Genomic DNA, 13142 nt, shown 5'->3' on the forward strand with positions numbered 1-13142 from the left:
GACAAGGAAAACATTTACATTATAAGAGTGTAGGAGATACATTTTCATCACTTATTCACCAAGAATTTTATTATAGGGTGGTTTGTGTGGCTCTTGGCATTATAATTTCATTTTAAAGAAAATGAATTCTCATTGGTGCTTTGTGTGGAAAATTGCTGTTGCAAAGTGCTGTTTGCTGGACTGCTTGTGATGAATTTCCAGCTCAGTCATGTACCTGTCACCTCATCTAAGTGCCTGGGAGTGACAAGAATGCACATGGCCAGCTCTCCAGCATGGCCAGACCCTGCTCCTTTTATATTCCTCAGGGAGAAATTGTTGGAAAGTATGCCAGAAGAATCAATGTGCTGTGTACTTGGCCCCTTCATAGTGATTTATAATTGCTTCATAATGAAGAAAAGTGATAGAAGGAAGTTGAAAATTCTCATCGTTATGGTGCATAAAAATGTTATAAAGCTATTCTGTCATTATTGTCTTCCAAAATACCCATAAATCTCTCCCTATCCAGTACATACAATAATATCCAAGTAGGCCTATACAAGATACCATGGGCACTGGTCATAACTCAGAGTTTTGGGGACATTTCCTGAAGCTTTCCTACAGATTCTGCTCAGAAAGGCATAACTTGCAAAATGTCTGCTCATCTACTACAAGGAATTGAGGGCTCCCTGGCTTTCATTATCTGTGTGGATATGTGACCTGCTGTATCATGCAGGGTGCATTTCACAGGGATGACCTGTGAGGGGGCTCCTTTTTCTTATCAAAACTGTTCAAAGGCAGAGTGAAGACTGAGCCTCAGAGGAGTGCTGTTTTCTTGCTGCCCAGAAGCAATGAGCTTCTTTTGTGGAGAGCACAGGCTGCAATTTGTTAAAAATAGAAACATTGCAGTGGGAAGATTTTGCCAGAAGAAGGATGCTACCCTTTTAGTGAAGGTGGGAAAATAATGTACAGAAGTCAAAAGTCAAAAGTGAAAAACAAAAGCAGTACCTGAACCTTCACAGGGGCTCAGGCTTTTGAAAATATATTAAATTTTCATACTGCCTTAGTAATTTCCTCCTGCATAAAGAACTGTTGTCTCAATAATGCAGGTGCAGATCATTCATCCCAGAAAAAACAAGATCATACATCTGGACAGAAAAGTACTTTCTGATTATCTTTAATTGTCATCATGAGTTCAGGCCACGTTGCTCCCAGTAGGTAACCATGATAATATTAATCCATGATTTCCCTAAGAAGCAGTGGATAACTGGATTGATTTCTAAGAGTGGCAGAGAAGTAGTGACCTGGAAATTTCTCTAAGTTTTTGTGGTTTTGAGTGGATTCCCTTACTGTCTCCAAGCCATCACTTGTAAGATACTAAAATACTGGAATTGAAGGAGGAGTATTTAGGATTTTTATTTTTTCCTCTGCAGAAAATGAAGTAACTAACTTAATTGTGCCCTAAAGACAAAATGTAACATTTTCTTCTTTAGAGATGTATTTGCAACAGGGTATGTGTACTGCTGTCAGCTTTGCCAATTAATATTTTACCCTTGTAGTGGGAGGAGAAGAACTGACACAGTAAGAGGGGAAAATGCATGTGTATCTCCGGAGACTAAACATAAAAGATGACAGTTTCTCTGTCTGGTTTCCTGAACAGCCAGTATGGGAGACTGTGTTCTCATGGAGGGCAGAAGAAACACAGCTCTTCTAGACCAACTGCATGCTGCCAACAGAATGTACAGGTACCACATTTCAGGTATTCCAATACTCATATGCAAGCAAAGTAGGATTAGCCTTATATTTCTGATAAGGAATGCTTCTTTTCCCCAGAGTATATGAGAAGAGTTTGACCAGGCTTATAGGACTTAAAAAAGAAGCTTAATGTACATCTAGGAAGCTGTAAGCTACTATTCCTGATCACTGATAACCACTGTGGAATACTGTGCTAATGGTATTTTGGTAATGTCTACTTTAAAATCTGACTCTGAGCATCTTTGTGGCATAGTTCATTGGTAGCTGCAAAACATTTTGATTTCTGGGGACAGAAAGCATTATAGTAGCCTGCAGCATATTAAGATCTTTCCACACCTTGGATTCTTTTTGCATGTTTCTATGAAGGACAATAAGCATGCATTGTACTTTAAGGAGCGAATACATTTACAGGTAGGTATTTATTAATATACAGTGTCTGTGGCTATTGCACTTTAGTACAAGAAATCCCATACTGTATCCTCCTGCCATCTGCTTAGCTTGGAGATCTTTTCCTCCAGAAGACACTTTAGAGCTTCAGAAAGCCTTTTTCTCTGCGCTTGACCACACAAAAAAATAAATGGGAGATTAATGTCCTTTAGCATACATTAGCCTGCAGGAATGTTGCCATAATGGACCATTTGACTCTAGCTCTGAATCCTTTCAAAAGGCTGTGCTCATAGTTGTGACAAGTGCTTGTCTGTGGCATTCACACTGAAAGGCTCTCCAAAAACTCACATATGAAGCCAGTCCTTGAAGTTGAGCTGTGTGCTATAGTAGCCAGAAAGGAGCCTTACTGATCATGAAGATTGGATGCCAGCTGCCCTTTCCAGGCTGACAGAGAAATGCTGATTTTGGCTTCATGGATTTGAAGCCTCTTATTGCTGAGAAAATGTTGTCATCACTGACTGCTCTATGGAGTAACAGTGGCAATATTGCTGACATTAACCTGCTGACACAACTGGAGTTTAGGCTTTGCTTCCTGTCAACTGTACTTCCTTCTTCGAATAAGAGCAGCATCTGGAAGTGTTTTTGGAGGTTTCTTTACATTTTGCTTTTATTTAATTTCTACATAAATTCATGAATATAAGCCAGACTTAACTACAGTGTCCCTATGCAAGCTCTTTTGCCTTCATTTTCCTCTCTCCCTGCCTCATGGGCCTTGCTCATGACCATGATGAGGTTGTGATGTGTGCATGTCAAGAGGTCCAAGAAGGTCTTTTACTCCTAAGGACTCCCTGCAAAGGTGAATAATATCCAGGTATGATCTCACAACATAAGACACATTATTCAATTTATGACAGAATTTCAAATTGACATTTGGTGTTCAAAGCAGGGTTTCTTGAATGTTTCAAAAATCCTCTGAGGTTGTCAGTAATCTTTACATGAACAGTATGTATAAATATACTGTGTCTGTGAGCAATTTTAAGTTTCACAGCTGAAGCACAAAGGCACTTCAGTTTTCTATCATTGTTTCCAATTTAAGAATCTCAGTAACAAAACCCTCTAATTTAGTCACCCACAAACCAGCAATCACTACATCAGTGAGGTTGTTAAAGCTAGAAGAGAAGTGAGCTAAATTTTAGAAGAAAGCACAATGAGAGAAGCCTAGAGATCAGTAAAAAGAAGTGTGACTTGAGTTTCTGAAATACGTAATCTAAGAGATAAAGCACATCAGGAGTGGAAGGAGCTATATCAAATGTACAGTGATAAACCTACAGGAGACAACTTAAAATATTAGGAGCAAAGTGCATTACAAATGCATCAAGACCTTCCTAAGAACCTAAACTCAAAAGGAGTCATTCTAAAGGTAGAAATAAGGAACATCATTATATATGAGTTTAATAGGAATGGAGAAAGTTCGAGGGTAAGGTGTTAACATTATTTTGGAACATAAAGGTAGCAAAATTATGCAAAGTAAAATAAGTATATGAGAAGCAAAAGAAGGGCAAAGTAAAGGTTCATAACCTAACAGACAATTCACAGAGTCCTGAAGTCTTCACTGTCTTCACATAAAAAGATTAATTTCCAATCAGATACTTAACTACATTAATTGAATGTCAAAATAGGAGCATGACCAGAGTAGTGATAAATTAGGTTAAAAAATGTCTGGAGAAGTTAAGTGTAATTGAACCCATGAAGTTCTGACTTCACTCCTTTGAAAAAATATTAAAAAATCTCTGAAATGTTCTGTTATCTTTGAAAACTTTGAAGATGGGTAGATCCCACACAAGAAAAGCAAATACAACATCTACCTACAAATCCAGCCACAAACAGGGAATTACAGACTGTTCAGTACAACACCACTTCCTGGAATTATTCTAGAACAGGTGGTTAGGTAACCAATTTATAAGTGCCTGGAGCATATTAAAGTGGTGAAAACAGCTGACAGATTTGACAAGAATGAATTGTATTGACCCTGCTCACTGCTGACAAGTTAACTGGCCTTGACTGAATAGCAAGGACAGGTTTTTGGGCAAAGGACAGTGAAACAATGAGGGACACTATTGACTGATGCTGCTGCAGCTTTTTCTTTTCTTTCTTTAGAGAACTTTTAAAAACAAGCTGGGCACACAACTTCTGTGAAAGTTATTGGCACCTTTGGTCTTTCTTCAGTGTAGGGTATTGTACTAGAAGAGCTGCAAGATCTTTTCAAGGTCTGTAGTATTACACAGGCAGTGTTTGTTTAGGTCCCCTTTGCCCCATGACTTGCATCACATGTTTTCTCCCCTGAATGCAGACTAGTGAAGATTGTCTAGGATAACATATAAACTCTTTTATTTAACTTGATCTGAAATTAAATTTGTTCATGTGTCCTTCATTTTCCTTTGGAAACTTTAGCAGAAAGCAAGCAGTAATTTTCCTCAGAAGTTTGTTTTGATTTTGCTCCTTTAATTTATACAAATGGTACTTCTGAAATCTGCTCTTTCTCAACAGCACCTCTGAAACAAATGTCATACACAGGATGACTGATTCATTTGTTGGGGGGAAAACTGTGGCCACTCTGTTGCAGAAGTGAATGTAATTTTTTTCCTTAAATTGCCTTGCACTAAACATGAGCATGTTGGGAAAATCTTGTGCCATGCTACTGCTTTCAAAGCAGCTCCACAAGCAGTGCCTTTTGGGTACAGTTTTCAAACATTTCCAGGTCACTGGACCACAATATTGCCTTAGCTGTAAATGCTGACCATTCAAGATGAGTCTTTCTCTGTTTCACAGTTTCTATCAGTGCTGGCAGGTTTAACTTGGCCTTGGAGGACAAAGGTACCTTCTTGGGGCTCGTAGGCTAAAGTCAGCTTTGCAGTAAACACAGTCCAGCATGAAAGAGAGACATGGTCAGTGGGATTGCTGGCAGGATTTTCTATTACTCTGCAAGAGGAAACTCTACAGTCTGGGTTGGACTTTGAAAAATGAGAGAGATCTGTTTCACCTCTCCAGATGTGGGCCTGCCACTAAAGAGTGCCCCAAAATGGAAATAAATAACTACTCCCCACTCCCCTGAATTTGTGAGAGTGTAACAAGTTTTGAAAGACAATGTTGTCTCTTCAAAGGCAGGGTTGCCTTCACTGTGTATTATAAATCTCATTTGACTGTCTATCATTTAATGGTGCAACAGCTGGTCAATACTTCAGGTAGTAAAATACTTCATCCCCAAATGGTAGGAAATCCTTACATATTTCCAGTAGCACATCCTCTCAAAGGAAACATTAATCTGCTGAGTGAGCAAGGCAGAGTCTTGCTCCACTAGAGCATCTCCTTGCTACTTCTGCTGCCTATAGATCTATCTATAGATAGATTTTTTATAGATAGATTTTTTCCTTTTTAGGAAAAAATGGAAACTACTAAAATATCACTAGTAGTGGAATATATAAGTATTCAGATCCACTGAGAGTATATTTTGCCAATTATATCTTAACAAAAACAGAATTAAGAGTCTGAACAAGCTTGGGATGTTAAACATATCTTAAAAAACTGTTGTTTTATTGAAAGAATGAGATTTTATTAAAAACAAATTGCCACATTTCTTTTTAAAGGGGGACCTCTTAAAGAGTGTAAGCCTCATATGTTAGCCTCATACAGATTTAGGCTTGATTGTGCTTTCAGACGGCTGCAGCAGAGCACCAGAATAAAAAATTAAACTTAATAAAATTACAAGAAACTAGATTAAGAGCAGAATTAAGTCCCTTAATATAGACAGTGACCTCTTGAGATCTGAACAGCAAAGCAACAGCAAGATGGAACTTAGCACAACTAGTAACATCCGTCTTAATTTTTAGTCCAAGTGTGAAACCTGACTGAAAAACTTTGCATTTCCTACATTATTTGTTTTCTATTAAACTGCAGTATTCTGGACACATTCAGCACTCAGAAGCATGAGAATGGGCTCCTAAATAATTTATTTGATGTACTTAATGGAATAAAAATAAATAAGTTTTAACAGCGTTGATCTGAACAATTTCTTTTTGTGTAACATGGTGTTTCCCATCCTTTGGGTTATGGACACTTGGCACTTGGGAGACTCTCAGATACCTTTGCAGGGAGCTGTGTGGGAGAACTGGAGATGATGAAGTCAACTCTGGAGAGCACAAAATGGTCCAAGCTGTGGACAGTACTTTGGTCTAGGCTTCTCTTTCGATGCATACTGGAACTAAATCTGTATTTTAAGTAAGCAATGAGCCTTTATACTGAGAGTATCCTGTATCTTGAGATTATCTGTGTGTCTTCAGGCAAAGTCACTGAGTTCATCTATGCCTTGATGTTTCACAGATAAAATGGGACTTGGCCTCAGTGTTTTCTGTGTGTGGCCCCTGCTGTCTATTTTACTCCAGGTGTTAAAAGAGAAATCTGTAATAGTTGCTTCCTGATGTGAGGTAGATGTCTGACAGGTTTGGATCTAGGTAAACTTTAAATTTTCTGTACATTTTGTAAAGACTTTTTTTTTTTCAGTAATCAGTTTTAATAATTTCTTTCAAGAATATGATGCCGTTGCATAAAAGGGCAACACTTTCCTCAGGTTAAACATGATGCCAGTCTTGGATCCCATTTGTATTAGTAAAGTCAAACCAATTCATTTCAGATCATGGAGATTTAACTGAGATCAGACTCAGCCCTTCATAAATAATCCTAATTGCAGCCTTCCAGTACCCAAAGGGAGCCTGTGAGAAGGATGGAGAGAGACCTTTCACAAGAACATGGAAGTGATAGGAAGAGGGGGAATGGCTTCAAATTGAGAGTAGGTTTGGATTAGGTATTAGAGAGAACTTCTTTCCTGTGAGGGTGGTCAGACACTGGAACAAGTTGTCCAGAGAAGCTGTGGCTGCCCATCCCTGGAGGTGTTCAAGGCCAGGCTGGGTGGGAATCTGAACTACCAGGTCTAGTAAAAGGTGTAACTGCCTATGATGTAACTGCCTGGAACTCGATAATCTTCAAGGCCCCTTCTAACTCAGACCATTCAATGATTTTGTGGTTATATGACAATCCATGCTCCTGAGGCTGAAAGTCACCTACATTTATGCATATTGGATGCATCTTTCAGACTCGTTCTGTGAATGATGTTTTGCTTCACTGAGCAGCATTTCCCAAAATATTCCAACTGCCTCTTGTATTTCACAGATGCAATTTCCATTCTATTATCTTTTCTCCTACGCATTATTCTAAAAGAGTTACACAAGGAGAGAAATCTCATCACAATGAAAAAACTGCTTGTGATCAATATAATGTGTGCACTGATTAAGTTCCCTGTGGAGTCCTCAACTCCATGTCATTTCTCTGAACACTAGATTTTGCCTGTATATCTCTGATGCAGCCAAGATGTGTAAAAATTAATGTAAGCTGACAACTTGTTATTAGTTACACATCTGAAGAGTCTCAAGTGGATAGGCTCTTCCTCCTCCAGTCAATTGTGACTGAGGCTTGCTAATTGACTCAAATCTTCCTGGTGTGTGTACTAGCATATTAAGGGGCAAATGGTGGCTAGAGCTAGGGCTTTTGAGTCATATCGTGCCAAAACAATTTTCATTAAAGCCACCTGCTATCATTATATTTCCTCAAGCGCAAATCTTATATAATAAGAAATGTATTGCAGAGCCAGTCCCCACTGTCTGCTCTGTTCAGCAGCTGACAGAGGTTTTGCTGTGAGCTGGAAGATGTGATTACCTCTGCAAGAAACAGGGCAGCCCACAGCTCTGCCATGCCCACAAGGAGATGGGGCACATCACTCTGTCCCAGAGGGTGAGAGGACACAGAGGAGGGGCTTGGAGGGGGGAGAGAGAAATGGGCTGGGGGAAAGAGGTAGGGATGTGAAAAGGAATGGGAACAAAAAAGGTTCCTGAGCAAAGAGAGGGCATTGCTCAGGTGTGAGCTAAGCCATCTTCAGGACACAGGAAACTCCAGGGATGCTGGCTGAAAACCTGATGGAGCTTGGGTGTCGTTTTGCTGCACCAGCTCCAAAAGGAGCCAGTCTTGTCTTGTTTGGATGCACTGTGCAAGAATTTACATAGTTGTTCTAATCTATTTTGATTTAAGATCATTTTACTCTGACAGTTTGAAAATGTATAACACTAAATAGTGAGAAATACATATTTCATGATACCTTTAGGCATACAGCAAATTGAAATGAAAAGAAATAAAACCAAAAATCTGTATTTCTGCATAGCCAGCATAAAACATTTTGGTATGATCATGGCAGTTTTATTGTTGCAGTTTTTTTTCTGTTGCAATTTATTCACCTTTTGATACATTCTTGGTAAAGATCTGTTCTTTGGAGTATTTCCAAAAGAAAATTATTCTCTAGGAAAACCTTTAGTCACCTTTATTAAAGTTAGCCTCTGGTAAGCACCATCAAACCATTGTGGCTAAAATAAAACACATTCTTAGGGGAGTAAATCTGAAACTGTGAGGGATATGAAATAAAATTAAATTTTAATGATGATGATTTCATCTCTAAATCCTCAGGGAGAAAAAAAGCAGAGTAAAAGACCCACATGTGGGAAGAAGTGGAGGGAAGGTGAATAAATAAACCAGAAGAAAAAATGTAGGGCAATTATTTTGTAAAAAGCAAGTATTTTCTTTTAATTACCATATTGAATTACATGCATATTTTCTATTATTATAACCAGAAGACTTTAGTAAATAAAATAAAAATAGGACATAAGAGAAAACATTCCCAGCAGCACTGGTATAGTATGGAACAGAAATGGGAGCAGGTGCTCACAGCTTTTATATACAACTTCAAGCATAACACAGTTTAGTTTTAGGTTTTAAGGACTGATGTTGGCTATATATTTCCATAGGAATGCTTGTATCTGTGACACTGCAGTACTCGAGAGCTCCTTAAAAATATGTGGGGTTAAAATATTCCAATCTTTTCTTCTTACCACGGGCTAATGTTATATTCCATTCCAGAAACAAAAATACCTGGCAAGAGCTGGTATTTGAGCACAAGTAACAGCAATTGGCAAGTAGCTTCTGACCTGGAGTCGAAGAGCCACAAGGTTCCATCTGTACATACACCAAATCAGTCTCTGGATCCTCTCTTTAAAAGCACCTGACATTTTCCTAAGATTTTGAGGACATCTGAGAAATTGAGCAATTTTTCTGTATATCCTTTGTCTTCTTTTCTCTCTTGCAGACAAACTTTCAGTAAGTAAATTCTACACTCAGTCTGTGATATGCAGACTGACTGAGATTTCAGAACGGGCTGAGTTACAAGTGTGTAAACCTAGAGTGACAGCTGCACAGTCAGTGATGCTCCTTTAGATTCAGGCTGGTTCAGCTGAGATCAGATTCCAGCCAAACTGACATTTATGTGCACAGAAAATGTAGGTCTTCTTCCAAAGACCTGCCACTGCACATATGAGGCATGTGTAAGCATGAGGCAGAATTCCTGCAGGATTCCTCTGCGTCACAGATTGTCAGGCATTCAAACAGTTAATTTATGGCTACTTTCTGTGATTCTACTCACTGTGATTCCCTAAGTGGAGAACATATGGTTTACAAAATACTGTCTCCTCTGAGCCACATCCCTGTGATTTCAGCTAAGGTCAAGTTTTACAGATTAAATATTACCCTTCTACAAAGTGTCTGCCTTATGTGTCTTGAGATCTGGAATTTAAAAATAAATCAGCTTATTTTAGTCCCTCAAAACATTTATCCTTTCAAAGAATGTAGGCCATGTGCACAGGCTGGAGAACCAGGTTTTGGGACGTGGTTATTTAGACAGAATTTGAGGTTCATGGGAGAAAAATCAGTCATACTGAGGCATGAGTGACTGAGTATCATCCAAAGCTCTGGGCTGCCATAATCCTTACCACTTCAAGTGGGAATCCCAAGTAAGAGCAGGACAGTATGTTCATTTGAGCCAAGAGTGTCCACTTCTGGTGTCCACTCATTGAGAGGAGTGTTGAGAAATTCAGAAGAATTCAATTGAGAATAACATAACAAACTATCAAAGAGAGGGAAGGAAAGGGGAAAAATCATTTAAGAAAACCTTTAAAGGCTGTTTCCAGCAGCTTAGTGTGCTTAATTTAATGACACCAAGGTTAGGAATGTCATGAGCACATCTCAGAGAAGAATTTATTCCACCTGATCTTAACTGATCTAGTGTCACCTATGTAAGTCACCTCTTCCAGGCCTCCTGTGTAACTGAAGGAAAGTGTCATCACCCCAGGATGCTCTTCCTCCAGCAGAAAACAAATGTCCCAAACAACTTGGATAAATCATTATCTGTCTCCATGGGCCACAAGGGGAAAGTTAAATGATTTATTCAGACTAGACACCTGATACTGAGACAAGTGAATTAAAAAGAGATAAATCCTCACATACACTGCATCAGAGCAAAGCTATGCAGTAGCTCACTGGAGCAGGCCAGGGTTTAATGAGATCTATCAGCTAAAAGTTGAGGGTGGACTAAACCAAGCTATAAATAAAGCAAAGGGCTTTTAAAACACTAGAAAATTTATTAGGTTTACAAGAAAATGCAGCATATCCTTCATGACTGATCATTTTAAACACAAGATTTGTTGGATTTTTCCACAAAATGTTTTAGGTCAAAAATTTAATTTCACAGACGTCTCACATTAGTTTAGTTGTGAGATCCAACTGCCCTAAGTTAGGGATCTGAACATATGTCATTTACAGCTCAAATCAGCACCTCAGGCTGAGGTCCTTTCCTTAAAAAAATAAGCATCTTCAGAGGGTACTGTGTTCAATCCTAAAAACAGGGCAGAGAAATTATTTGCCAGAAGCACCTGTTTCTAAAGTGTGTGCTGGGCAATTCACATTGATATGGGACATTGAACTTTTCTGTAGGTGAGATGATTTTCATTCTGGATGGTTTCTCCCTGGTGTGACAGCTCATGAAACTCTGACCAAAGTGACAGGCAGTGCTTTCACATCCAGTCATAGTTTGTACATACTTCTTCTCACTCATGCAGATCTTGTCATAAAACACCCCAGAATTCCCTTAATTTCCCCTATGCATATAATTGTCTTTCAGTGCTCTTATATTTATACGTTGACTATTAAAATACAGCTCTGTTCAGTTACATGACCATGTGGGAGCAGCAATATTTTATTTATTGATTTGACTCCAATGCCCATTCTGAGAGAGATTAACTTATTTCCAGGTGTTTTTATGGAAAATAGAAAAAACTAAGCTATTCCCAGTTTGCTACTCTAGAAAGTCTAGTAAAGCAGGATAAGCAGCACATTTTTATTAATGCATCCTCAGCTGCAGGAGTTCATTTGAAGAGTCACCAGGCCTCTGTCATAATAGTGTAAGGACAAAATAATGATTATATATTCCCAGTCCACCATTAGAAAATTATTTGTTCCACTTCTATCCTGAATAATTTGAGAAGGATGTGTGGAAAGAATGTTTTTCCTGTTCTGGGCCTTGTCCTCTACTGTTCAGCCCTTTGTTTAGAGGGAATCTAAAATGCCACTGCATGGTTATATCTCACCTTAATGCATTCAGAGAAAATCTCCCTCTCCATTCTCCATGTATGTTTCACAGACATTTTTAGAGACACAAAACAACCTTAAAATGCCATCTTGTACAAAAAAAAAAAAAAAAAAAAGAGGCATTGGTAGCAGATTTTTCTTCTGAATCTTGACTGATAAGAATATGACTCTTTCTGAAGTCTCCAAATTGTCCTTCATTTTCATTAAATGCAAAAGTGGTTTCAGAGTTCTTCTTGCAGGCTTTGAGTTCATGCATTGAATCACTGGCAAAGGAGCCAGTGAAAAGCTGCAAACTGTCCCCCAAGATCAGCACCACTCTGTCTTTCCTGCAGAGATCCTCTGAGACAAGGTCTGGGTTTTGCAGAGAGAGGAAGCATAGTCTGTGCAGAAAAACCACATTTATCCCTCTGCTAAATGCTTTATGCCTCTGCAGTGCTGGGACCAGATTTGCCTCTGCATGCCAATTTTTCAAAAGAAAAGCCTTGGCTTTTCCAGATTAGTGGTGGAATATGTTTCAGCAATCAGCCAGACAAGCAGATCAGATATGCTTCCATCTGTACTGAGCCTGGACATAAACCTTAAAAAATCTCCTTTCACAAAAACTTCTGCACAAATTATAACATCTATCCACCCCTGAGACAAGAAACCATAAATATGGTAAGAACGTGGTCAAATGTACCCTGAGAAAATCACAAATTTGTGAGCAGATCAACACACGAGTTGAGAGCCCCCACCATGTCTTTGGGGCCATAGGATGCTTGTGCCCTGTGGAACAACTTACAGCAGCAGGGCCAAGTGTTGACTCTGCTGGCCCTATTTCCCAGTGGGGGCACTGGCAGGTTACAAAATGCAGAGGCTGAGCAATAGAGGAGAACAGAAGCATGCCTACAGTGAAATTCAGCAGAAAACCCCAGCCATCTCATCTGAGCTGGTTATCTAGATTCCCTTGATAGCTGGTGAACAGAAGCATTTGTCCAATACAAGTTACATGCCCTGCATGGCTCTTCTGACTACAAAGTGCACCCCTTTGACGAGCTCAGGCATAGACTCCTGTGAAACCTATGCCAGATAAATTGTCTGACAGTGCAAAGCCACCAGGGCACAAAGTTACCTGTGATAGAAGCATTAGGCCCATCTTCTATTCTGGGTGCACTGTTGTGGCTGAAACACACTGTGTGGCCTCTTCACAGTTTAAGAGAAGGTTTAATCTTGCTCAACAGATGCACCTCCCTGAATTGAGGCTTGTCCACAGAATCAGACTTTAGCAGTGACCTTTTATGGGGGTACATTCAGCCACAGTCATACAGGGCTAGAGGAAGTGCTTACAATAAAAACCACAGATGTTCATCACAAAATATGGTTTCATCAACCACAACTTATTGCAAAATTTTACAAGGCCTTTAAATTGCAGAAAAGCTCATGTATTTCAGAGCCACTGAAGGAAAGTTCTC

This window comes from Haemorhous mexicanus, chromosome 5 (assembly GCF_027477595.1).
Source record: "Haemorhous mexicanus isolate bHaeMex1 chromosome 5, bHaeMex1.pri, whole genome shotgun sequence".
In the NCBI taxonomy this organism is placed as follows: Eukaryota; Metazoa; Chordata; class Aves; order Passeriformes; family Fringillidae; genus Haemorhous; species Haemorhous mexicanus.